This window comes from Oncorhynchus clarkii, unplaced genomic scaffold (genome assembly GCF_045791955.1).
Source record: "Oncorhynchus clarkii lewisi isolate Uvic-CL-2024 unplaced genomic scaffold, UVic_Ocla_1.0 unplaced_contig_6757_pilon_pilon, whole genome shotgun sequence".
Taxonomy (NCBI): domain Eukaryota; kingdom Metazoa; phylum Chordata; class Actinopteri; order Salmoniformes; family Salmonidae; genus Oncorhynchus; species Oncorhynchus clarkii.
In genome coordinates this window covers 98,845-109,738 of record NW_027261001.1, presented here as the reverse complement: position 1 = coordinate 109,738, position 10,894 = coordinate 98,845, and the positions used below count along the sequence as shown (strand labels likewise).

The 10,894-nt window shown below is 45.0% G+C and overlaps 1 protein-coding gene across 2 annotated transcripts in view; it reads left to right on the top strand.

Moving 5' to 3' along the window:
- The first annotated feature begins 202 nt into the window (after positions 1-202).
- The window catches only part of LOC139403123 (microtubule-associated tumor suppressor 1 homolog), a 78,432-nt gene continuing 67,740 nt past the window's right edge, over positions 203-10,894 (top strand). Inside the window, exon 1 of one of the 2 annotated variants that reach the window (XM_071146833.1) lies at positions 203-259. The gene's annotated coding sequence lies outside the window, so the exon portion shown is untranslated. Of the gene's footprint in view, positions 260-362; positions 633-10,894 lie in introns of those variants that run through there. The other variant, XM_071146832.1, reaches the window with a different exon arrangement.

The following is a 10,894-nucleotide window of genomic DNA, read 5'->3' as shown; positions in this document are numbered from 1 at the left end:
CAATCTGACCAGGTTACCTGCTCTCTCTCACACACACACACGCGCATTCCTCTCCAACAGTGTCAACAGAACTGAACTCTCCCCTCCCACTCTAAGTTAGACCTTGAACATGCCTGGCTGTGTGTGCTTTAGGAGGAGGTGTGTGTGTGTGTGGGGGTGCGCACTGGAAGTGTGTGTGTGTGGGTGCGCACTAGAAGTGTGTGTGTGTCGTGGAGAGAGTTGTGAGGAGAGCTGCTGCTGCTGGCATGAGGTGCTCATGGTAAGGGGGGAAAACACATTCCATGGCTGCCTTACACACACACACACACACACTACTCGTCCCCGTCCCTCTCTTTCTGAGAAGCTTTGGGGTTAGTTACTGCAGTACTGCTGAGCTTCAGAGCTGAAGGGGAGGGGTGGTTCTCCCTCTCTCTCTCTGAACCTCGTCAGTCGAACACTGATAGTATCGGACACAGCGGGGACAACTCTCCCACCACATTAACTGTGCAGCAGCGTGTGTGTTCGTGTGTGTGTGGTAGCGCTAAAGGGAGAGGGCTAAGTGTGTTCCAGGAAAAAGGAGGAGTGTGTAAAAGGAGGAGCAGCACCATTCTGGCTGTGTTTTCTCTCAGTGTACAGAGGGGCTGGATGTCTGGGTAAGTCATGGCTGGAGCAGCAGTACTTTGTATGATGGTGTGTGTGTGTGAAGGGGATGTAGATAACATGTAAAGATAACTTTACCTTGACTCTGGGGCATGTTTCAGCCTGGGTATTTGAATAGTATGTTTGAACTGAAACAAGTTGGTCAGTATGTTATTACTAGCTGAAACAAGTTGGTCAGTATGTTATTACTAGCTGAAACAAGTTGGTCAGTATGTTATTACTAGCTGAAACAAGTTGGTCAGTATGTTATTGCTAATTTGACATTTCCATAATTACCCATGTTCCAGTACATTTGACATGAGTCATTTAGCAGACACTCCTATCCAGTGCCTTGCTCAAGGGCACATCGACAGATGTTTCACCCAGTCATCTTGAGGATTTGAACTAGCGATCTTTCGGCTACTGGCATGCTCTTAAACGCTCTTAAACGCTAGGCTACCTGACGCCAGTACTGTTGTTGTATTTAGCTATACTGTAGTAAGATATCACTTAATATTGACTCTCTTGTACATAAGAATAATGTGCTTTATTAGCATGTCACCATAATACTGACTGAGCATCAGTTGTTTTAGCAGACTGACTGAGCATCAGTTGTTTTAGCAGACTGACTGAGCATCAGTTGTTTTAGCAGACTGACTGAGCATCAGTTGTTTTAGAAGACTGACTGAGCATCAGTTGTTTTAGCAGACTGACTGAGCATCAGTTGTTTTAGCAGACTGACTGAGCATCAGTTGTTTTAGCAGACTGACTGAGCATCAGTTGTTTTAGCAGACTGACTGAGCATCAGTTGTTTTAGCAGACTGACTGAGCATCAGTTGTTTTAACAGACTGACTGAGCATCAGTTGTTTTAGCAGACTGACTGAGCATCAGTTGTTTTAACAGACTGACTGAGCATCAGTTGTTTTAACAGACTGACTGAGCATCAGTTGTTTTAGCAGACTGACTGAGCATCAGTTGTTTTAGCAGACTGACTGAGCATCAGTTGTTTTAGCAGACTGACTGAGCATCAGTTGTTTTAGCAGACTGACTGAGCATCAGTTGTTTTAGCAGTGACTGAGCATCAGTTGTTTTAACAGACTGACTGAGCATCAGTTGTTTTTAATCAGCCTGCCTAGGGGCATGGGATTCCATCAGCATGTTTGGTGAATTGTATAAAGTTGTGGTCTGGTCCATATATGAACTATGAGCTCTGTACTGTAGTGATCTGCTCTGTAGGTATCTGGTTTGGCAGCTATCCAGCACCTCTCTCTGACGTTATTAAGAGACTAGATTGATTGTGTGTGTGTGTGTGTGTGTGTGTGGGGCCGGGACACGCGTCACTGTTACACAGCACAAGGCCATATACACCGGGTCAACACACTTGTTAATGATGTCGCCAGGGGAAAACAGTGTGACGTGCACACACACCCCTTAACAGTCAGATAGTGTCGCATTCACACACACACTCCAAATACTGTCTACCTCTTAAAACAGTGTTAGATTTCACACACACACAGCCTGTAGTTGCATTTGCTTCTTTCCGATCCCACAGATACAGCGGTGTTTGTATTCTGTTAGGGCACCATTCTCCTGAAACGTCTCGTCCTTGGTCTGTGAGTGACTAAGCACGCTGCTCATTCCTATGGCAACCATTTTTGTTCCGACAGCGTTCTCAGCTAGACCGAGGTGCTGTCCTGGGAATCTAAAGACGCAGGATTATGAAGTATCTGACTGCTACATTCCTTGGTGCCGTCTGACTTCCTGATTAGACAGAGCCTGTTGATACCATGTAGATAGAATCTAAGTATCTAATCATTTTATTGTTACCACAGTCCTAGGTCAGGCAAGATCGATAGCTGTGAGACGCATTAACGATGAATTGGCATGATTACCGGCATGTCAGTAATTAACAAGCTCAGGGGGAGTTTTAGTTCAGGCAGGCAGTGGAGCTGCAGAGGGGGGTGTCAATGCAGGGCTTCGAGGTACGGTCTGATATCAGTAGTCATGGTGTCATACAGCAGAAAGCAAAGGCCTGACCAAGATGTTTTCTCATGAAGATAAGGTGTGTATTTCAGATAGATCTGCTGTACTGTGCTCTTCTCGGCAAGTAATCAACACGTTGGGTCATTTTTGTTCCGTTTCTGATTTGTTTAAATTATGGGACAGTACAGGTGTTGTGACCAAGCATATGTAACGATTTCTAAGACTGTTGTGAAGTCTGGTAACATTAATGTAAATCAGCCTACAGGAAAGATAAATGCTGACAACTATTGATTGTCCCCATGCACCTTTACTAGGAACGTTGACATCTATGGAAAGTCTAAGCTGAAAAATATGAATGGCTTATCCATGAAGTGGTTTAAATCGGAGAACGGACCATGTGTTGTAATTAAAATATGAATGGCTTATCCATGAAGTGGTTTAAATCGGAGAACGGACCATGTGTTGTAATTAAAATATGAATGGCTTGTCCATGAAGTGGTTTAAATCGGAGAACGGACCATGTGTTGTAATTAAAATATGAATGGCTTATCCATGAAGTGGTTTAAATCGGAGAACGGACCATGTGTTGTAATTAAAATATGAATGGCTTGTCCATGAAGTGGTTTAAATCGGAGAACGGACCATGTGTTGTAATTAAAATATGAATGGCTTATCCATGAAGTGGTTTAAATCGGAGAACGGACCATGCGTTGTAATTAAAATATGAATGGCTTATCCATGAAGTGGTTTAAATCGGAGAACGGACCATGCGTTGTAATTAAAATATGAATGGCTTATCCATGAAGTGGTTTAAATCGGTGAACGGACCATGTGTTGTAATTAAAATATGAATGGCTTATCCATGAAGTGGTTTAAATCGGAGAACGGACCATGTGTTGTAATTAAAATATGAATGGCTTATCCATGAAGTGGTTTAAATCGGAGAACGGACCATGTGTTGTAATTAAAATATGAATGGCTTGTCCATGAAGTGGTTTAAATCGGAGAACGGACCATGTGTTGTAATTAAAATATGAATGGCTTATCCATGAAGTGGTTTAAATCGGAGAACGGACCATGTGTTGTAATTAAAATATGAATGGCTTATCCATGAAGTGGTTTAAATCGGAGAACGGACCATGTGTTGTAATTAAAATATGAATGGCTTGTCCATGAAGTGGTTTAAATCGGAGAACGGACCATGTGTTGTAATTAAAATATGAATGAATACCCCAATACAAAGGAGCTTATCAGTCTTAGTAGCTTCCGACAGGACGTGCTGTAATACGCTGTGGCTGGAACGGACCAGTGTGACGGGGATTATAGCCCAGGGAGGGGGTGGGGGGAGGAAGAGAGTGAGAGTAAGAGGGAGGGAGAAAGTGGGTGAGTAGAGATAGTTGTAACACTTTATGGTCCGGCCCCCAGCAGGGAAAGAACATTCCCAACCTCCACTTCTGGAACAGCTGTATCCCGAAGCCCTGACTGACTGACTGACTGCGCTCACTGACGGTTAGTGCAAGTGGGGACGCTGTGGAACAAGCTTTAGGGCTGGTACTTATCTCCAGTCAGATTAGTGACGGTGAAAGCAAGGTGTCTTTAGCCTTACAAGTGCATGACAACCAACCTGGCAAAGAGGAAACCTAGACTAATCTTCCTGGAATGAGAGGCAGGTTTTCTGTTGAGTCTGTGGAGAGGGATAACGAGGGAGAGGCAGGTTTTCTGTCGAGTCTGTGGAGAGGCATAACGAGAGAGAGAGGCAGGTTTTCTGTCGAGTCTGTGGAGAGGCATAACGAGAGAGAGGCAGGTTGAGTCTGTGGAGAGGGATAACGAGAGAGAGGCAGGTTTTCTGTGGAGAGGGATAACGAGAGAGAGAGGCAGGTTTTCTGTGGAGAGGGATAACGGGGGAGAGGCAGGTTTTCTGTGGAGAGGCATAACGAGAGAGAGGCAGGTTGAGTCTGTGGAGAGGCATAACGAGAGAGAGGCAGGTTTTCTGTGGAGAGGCATAACGAGAGAGAGGCAGGTTGAGTCTGTGGAGAGGCATAACGAGAGAGAGGCAGGTTTTCTGTGGAGAGGATAACGAGAGAGAGGCAGGTTTTCTGTGGAGAGGCATAACGAGAGAGAGGCAGGTTGAGTCTGTGGAGAGGCATAACGAGAGAGAGGCAGGTTTTCTGTGGAGAGGATAACGAGAGAGAGGCAGGTTTTCTGTGGAGAGGGATAACGAGAGAGAGGCAGGTTGAGTCTGTGGAGAGGGATAACGGGGGAGAGGCAGGTTGAGTCTGTGGAGAGGGATAACGAGGGAGAGGCAGGTTGAGTCTGTGGAGAGGGATAACGAGAGAGAGGCAGGTTTTCTGTGGAGAGGGATAACGAGAGAGAGAGGCAGGTTTTCTGTGGAGAGGGATAACGGGGGAGAGGCAGGTTTTCTGTGGAGAGGCATAACGAGAGAGAGGCAGGTTGAGTCTGTGGAGAGGCATAACGAGAGAGAGGCAGGTTTTCTGTGGAGAGGCATAACGAGAGAGAGGCAGGTTGAGTCTGTGGAGAGGCATAACGAGAGAGAGGCAGGTTTTCTGTGGAGAGGATAACGAGAGAGAGGCAGGTTTTCTGTGGAGAGGCATAACGAGAGAGAGGCAGGTTGAGTCTGTGGAGAGGCATAACGAGAGAGAGGCAGGTTTTCTGTGGAGAGGATAACGAGAGAGAGGCAGGTTTTCTGTGGAGAGGGATAACGAGAGAGAGGCAGGTTTTCTGTGGAGAGGGATAACGAGAGAGAGGCAGGTTTTCTGTGGAGAGGGATAACGAGAGAGAGGCAGGTTGAGTCTGTGGAGAGGGATAACGAGGGAGAGGCAGGTTGAGTCTGTGGAGAGGGATAACGAGAGAGAGGCAGGTTTTCTGTGGAGAGGGATAACGAGAGAGGGGCAGGTTTTCTGTGGAGAGGGATAACGAGAGAGAGAGGCAGGTTCATAGAGGTTTTGATATTTTTCTGTATTTGTTTACTAATGATTTACTTTCACCTCTTTATTTTGTTTTTCATTCCATGATCTTCAAAGGACGTTATGCAATAGTTAAGCTTAGATGCTGAAGTAACTGCCAAAGTTTGAGTCTCGGCTCCAACAGGAAGTGATGATGTTGTTTGGTCTGATTGCGTATTGTCCAGGAGCCTTGGGAGGTAGGCTGTATCATATGATTTGGACCTATGCTGTGTAACGTTAGCCTGTGTTATAGTCTAATATTGATCTGTAACTTTAGCCTGTGTTATAGTCTAATATTTATCTGTATCTTTAGCCTGTGTTATAGTCTAATTATTATTTTATTTTTTTGTGTATTTTTCACCCCAATTTCGTGGTATCCCACTGGTAGTAGTTACAGTCTTGTATCATCGCTGCAACTCCCGTACAGACTCGGGAGAGGCGAAGGTCGAGAGCCATGCTTCCTCCGAAACACAACCCAAACAAGCCGCACTGCTTCTTGACACACTGCTCACTTAACCCGGAAGCCAGCCACACCAATGTGTCGGAGGAAACACCGTACACCTGTCGACTGTGTCAGCGTGCACTGCGCCCGGAGTCGCTGTTGCGCGATGAGACAGGGATATCCCTGCATGCCAAACCCTAACCCGGACGACGGGTCTCCCGGTCGCGGCCGGCTGCGACAGAGCCTGGACACTGCACCACTCGGGAGGCTTGTTATAATCTCTTATTGATCTGTAACTTTAGCCTGTGTTATAGTCTATTATTGATGGAGGTCAATTGACCAGTCGTTGGTATAGCCATTGATTAAATCTGTGTGTGGAGCATTAAGATCATCAAGTGTGCTGGAGTTGGTTTTCAATGTACTTCGTTATTGCCATTTGACCAATAGTCAAATTAAACTAATCACGTTTAAGGTTACTTCCTGGTTAGTGAATTCTTGCTCCACTGTAATACCAGTTGTGGATAAAGTGTCAAATTTACATGATTACACTGCAGCAGCCAGGCAGGAAGACCGTGTGTGGCCCACAGTCTCAACTCTCTCTGGGTTCCTTGTTGTTCCGGATGAGTGGTCATCCATCAGCAGCTCTGCTGTGGTCCGGAACAGGGCGAGATGGAGAAAGAGAGACTTGCAATTCTCCCACCATCAACATGATCTAATGGGTAGTTTTTAAAACCCTGACTCTCAATCCCTTACCAAACATCATCACTGTCCATCTAGTGTGTGTGTGTGCGTGCGCACGGCAACTCAGATAGTGTCTGTTTTTGATACCCAATCTCCTATTGACACTTAAAGATGACCTTTTAGCTTGTTGCTGATGCTACCTCTGCTAAGTCTGTCATGTTGATGCTACCTCTGCTAAGTCTGTCATGTTGATGCTACCTCTGCTAAGTCTGTCATGTTGATGCTACCTCTGCTAAGTCTGTCGTGTTGATGCTACCTCTGCTAAGTCTGTCGTGTTGATGCTACCTCTGCTAAGTCTGTCATGTTGTCTCAATCTAAAGTTGGCTTGCGTACCTTTCTAGTTGTCTTCCCTCGTTAGGTTATGAGTTCTAGGCTAATAGTTCAGTGGTGCCTTTTTAAACCTCTGAATCTCTCAACTTCCCCTCCACCTCTCCATCCCCTCCCTCTCTTTATAGTACTCGACAGGCCTGCACTAGAGCGTGCCAGGGTCTCTCTCCCCCCTCCAACAATCGCCAGGCGTGTACAGTTACCCATAATCCCCTGGGGGACAAAGACCTAAGAGTGTAACATGAACAGACACCAACTCTTAGATGTGGGGAGGGCAGCTCTAACTGAAGCCCAGAATGTCAGTCTGAGTCCCACATGGCACACTATTCCCTAAGTGCACTACTTTTGACCGGGACTCATAGGGTTACCCATAGGACTCTGGTCAAAAGTAGTGCACTATAGAGGCAATAGGGTACTGTTTGGGACTTGGACTCCGTTCAAGAGCCTTTTGACCAAACGTGCCACTCGCTGTGTCCTTAATTCAAATGATCATGTATAGGCCAGTGTGTAGAGATGGATGTCATTGGAGTGTGGGTGTCGCTCTTACTAAATGGAGTTGATCCAGTGATATGTGAGGATCTATAGGATTGTACATTGTTAGAGGGCTGTAGTCTCTTTCTAAGCGGGCCACTCTACTTGAACTAGGTGGGTCTTTCACACTATGGTGCCAACTCTAACCATGCACTTTTAGTGTGGTTGGGATGATAGTCTGTTAAGTATGTATGTTTGCTCAAGTTCATACTCCCCAGAGGCCTCCATTTATAAATGTTGTATGTGCACAAAATATGCCCCAAAACATGCATACACCAAGTAGGCATTTCTAAAATCTGAACTTGACGGTGAGATTGTGCTTATCCTCCCGCAAACTTTAGACCATGTTTACGCACAGTTTGTAGCGGTTCACGTTTTGTATTGCAAATGCACAAAGCAACCTCGTAGCCCTGTACATGAATATACGATGAATTATTCATAACAAAAAAACAGGTAGCTAAATATAATAACCATGCAATTAATGGCTGTTAGTGAGATGAAAGAGAATCAATTTATTTTATCTTTGCATTCTAAAATACTTTGAAATCTGTCATTTCCATGACCATTGCAGAATAAATTCCTCATCTTTTCTGACTGTGATGGTTTCAATACTCGCAAAGTAGCCTATAGGCCAACAACAAGTTAGGATAGGCTACCATTCGTTTCTTTTAATTGGACTCACATCACAGTAGTAAATAGAAAAGCTACCGGTATGTTTAAGTATTTTGCCCAATGCAAGCCAATCCGAAGTGCTAGAACAGACGGTTCACCTTTCCATTGACCTTTGTAGACTCCGTCTGAATAGCCAACTGTGACGTAAAATTCATCGAGTAGCCTAGGCATCTCATTTACACACTACATATATCATAACCATTGCAGAATAAATTCCTCACCTTTTCTGACCATGAAGTAGTACAACAAATGACCATGCACATCTCTAATTTATTTGGGCCTATTAGATATTCTAATTTAATGTTTTTGCTCCATGCATCCGAAAGGGAGCGCAGTTTATAACATACAGGTGAACAGACCGTTGATCTTTTGCATTGAAGTGTGTAGACTACCACTGTAAGTAGGCCTACTGTAGTTTAAAAAAATCTGAGTAAATCCAATATTTCAGAATTTGTGAGCAGTGCAACATATTTAGGTTCTGAGAAAGTAAATGCAAAACATTTATTGATTTCAAACGAACTGTTTCCAGGTAAAAAAAATAATGAGCATTTTTTTTCTGTTTTAGAAACGGTCAGAAGGCCTACAGCAAATGTCTTGGCCTATTTCCAATCCTTCCAAAGTATACAGCAAATGTCTTGGCCTAATTCCAATACATCCAAAGTATACAGCAAATGTCTTGGCCTAATTCCAATACATCCAAAGTATACAGCAAATGTCTTGGCCTAATTCCAATACATCCAAAGTATACAGCAAAAAGGGCGTTATTGTCACCATACAAGGTGAATGATGGGCATTATTCTGGCAGAGTTTAAATGCTCGTTCACACTTGTACAGTTTTACGACAGGTCTGTTTTATAACGGGAAACATGCGTAAATATTTCATTTTTTTAAATTGCATTTTTGTATATTTTTTACAATTACAATTGTCTTAAACCACCACCGCATTTCAAAACTGTCAAACAAGTCAGTTGGTTGGTTTGACTGGCTAGCTAATTAGCAGCTGGCTAGCTGGATGTTTTGAGTTCAAGGTTGAGCGGAGAAGCCTGAAGCAAGAGCCAGGAGAGGACACCTGAGATGACAGAGGACGAGCGCAGATGCTCGGGAGTACTACAAGGTTACTTTGGACAATTGTCGACGTACGGTGAGCCTAGCTACCCGGCTACAGAGACCAGTCATCATTGATCCGGTCCAGACCTGTCTGACCCTGTCCCTGACCAAGGCTCCTGAGTCTTTTACCTGGCTGTGACCGACTGATGCCACCTCCCTCCACACAGACATGTATCACACCATGTCACATGATTCATTTGTTTATTTAATTATTGTTTATTTATTCACATCAGCTCTTAGCTGACAATGTTGTACACCTTGACGATAAACTAAACCTTAATGTAGCATTCATGAAGCCTTCAAAACACTCTTGTCATAGGAAACACACAATTCTCTTGACATTACACCTCAGCTCTAACAACCCTTTAACACCTCCCAGTATGGCAGAGCTGTACAATGCTACAGTGGTACCTCCCTCCCTCTCAGGTGACCTGTTCTGTATTGAGGTAAATACCAAAGGGCAGTGGCTCTATATTGGACTCTGTCTCAGGTGTACCAGCTCACCTGTCAGCTAGCGTTCCCACAACTGCAGAGGGCTAATGCATGTTTGATAAGGCCAGTGTGATATACACACACACACACTCAGGTCTGCAGTCGACCGCCCAGCCCTAACTCATGCATTAGCAATGAGACAGGGTCACACTCCATGGCACGGGGATGAGTCCCCACAACATCAGTAACACAACTCAGAACAGCAGAGGGAAGAGTCCCCACAGCACCAGTAATACAACGCAGAACAGCAGAGGGAAGAGTCCCCTCAGCACCAGTAATACAACGCAGAACAGCAGAGGGAAGAGTCCCCACAGCACCAGTAACACAACTCAGAACAGCAGAGGGAAGAGTCCCCACAGCACCAGTAACACAACTCAGAACAGCAGAGGGAAGAGTCCCCACAGCACCAGTAACACAACTCAGAACAGCAGAGGGAAGAGTCCCCACAGCACCAGTAACACAACTCAGAACAGCAGAGGGAAGAGTAACTCAACTCAGAACAGCAGAGGGAAGAGTAACTCAACTCAGAACAGCAGAAGGAAGAGTAACTCAACTCAGAACAGCAGAGGGAAGAGTCCCCACAGCACCAGTAATACAACTCAGAATAGCAGAGGGAAGAGTCCCCACAGCACCAGTAATACAACTCAGAACAGCAGAGGGAAGAGTAACTCAACTCAGAACAGCAGAGGGAAGAGTCCCCACAGCACCAGTAATACAACTCAGAATAGCAGAGGGAAGAGTAACTCAACTCAGAACAGCAGAGGGAAGAGTAACTCAACTCAGAACAGCAGAGGGAAGAGTCCCCACAGCACCAGTAATACAACTCAGAATAGCAGAGGGAAGAGTCCCCACAGCACCAGTAATACAACTCAGAACAGCAGAGGGAAGAGTAACTCAACTCAGAACAGCAGAGGGAAGAGTAACTCAACTCAGAACAGCAGAGGGAAGAGTCCCCACAGCACCAGTAACACAACTCAGAACAGCAGAGGGAAGAGTCCCCACAGCACCAGTAATACA